The following is a 573-nucleotide window of genomic DNA, read 5'->3' as shown; positions in this document are numbered from 1 at the left end:
CCCAATAGTCATTTAGCATTAAACAAATATGAGTGCAGAAAAACTGATGACATAAAAACTTAGGACCCACACAACCCATTTCCTTTGGCTACATTTTAGCTTGAATAATTCAAACTGGACAATAGTGATGTCTATGTGTATGCTACATTATCTCTGGTATATTATGTAGCTGCTTTAGTTGTTAGAACTTTCTTTGTAATTAAGAATAGCGAAGGTACTGGGAGATTATATGCTTGCATATCTTGTACATGCCCCCCCCCCTTTTTCTTCAGTATATACTGAAGAGGGTGTATCAAAATGAATAATACCTGGAAGTAAAAATTTAATAAAATATGTCTCTCCAATAGCATCTCTGCTTTAGAATAGTATACTTGAAGGTTCCTATGATTGTATTTTTATGTCACTAAGTCTGGCGGTTCAAACCCACCAGCCACTCCTCAGAAGGAAGATGGGGCAATCTACTTCCATAGTGATACTGCCTCAGAAACCCAAGGAGGAGTCACTATGGGTCGGGTCCAACTCAATGGCACATAACAGCAACAACAACATGCACTTTACATGTTTTTTGCAAAC

The sequence above is a fragment of the Orycteropus afer genome, unplaced genomic scaffold (assembly GCF_000298275.1).
Source record: "Orycteropus afer afer isolate SDZICR_OR568_19922 unplaced genomic scaffold, OryAfe1.0 scaffold00458, whole genome shotgun sequence".
In the NCBI taxonomy this organism is placed as follows: domain Eukaryota; kingdom Metazoa; phylum Chordata; class Mammalia; order Tubulidentata; family Orycteropodidae; genus Orycteropus; species Orycteropus afer.
This window is presented reverse-complemented; position numbering follows the sequence as displayed.